The sequence below is a fragment of the Eimeria mitis genome, genomic scaffold (assembly GCF_000499745.2).
Source record: "Eimeria mitis Houghton genomic scaffold, Emh_scaff3671, whole genome shotgun sequence".
NCBI lineage: Eukaryota > Apicomplexa > Conoidasida > Eucoccidiorida > Eimeriidae > Eimeria > Eimeria mitis.
Window position 1 is genome coordinate 2,644 of NW_013572012.1, and position 309 is coordinate 2,952.

Genomic DNA, 309 nt, shown 5'->3' on the forward strand with positions numbered 1-309 from the left:
GCAGCAGAAACAGCAAAAGGAGTTGAGTGAGCCAGCACTGCTGCAGCTATTATACAAGCAACAGCACCTCTAGGGTTTAGGGTTTAGGGTTTAGGGTTTAGGGTTTAGGGTTTAGGGTTTGTGCTTGCCCCGCGGCCGCAGCAGCATAGAAATGCAGCAGCAAAATTTGTTGCACTGCGAGGAGAGGAGAAACCACCACACAGACAAACGGCCCTCAGGGTTGCTCTTGATGCTGCAACGCAGCAGCAGCAGCAGCAGAAGCAGCAGCAGCAGCAGCAGCAGCAACAGCAGCAGCAGCAGCAGCAGCAG

General features: G+C 54.4%; 1 protein-coding gene across 1 annotated transcript in view; it reads right to left on the minus strand.

Annotated features, from left to right (window-relative positions):
• EMH_0068360 (uncharacterized protein) overlaps positions 1-309 on the minus strand; it is a gene marked incomplete at both ends in the record, with an annotated part of 2,870 nt that overhangs the window by 376 nt on the left and 2,185 nt on the right. The gene's annotated exons all lie outside the window — the stretch shown is intronic.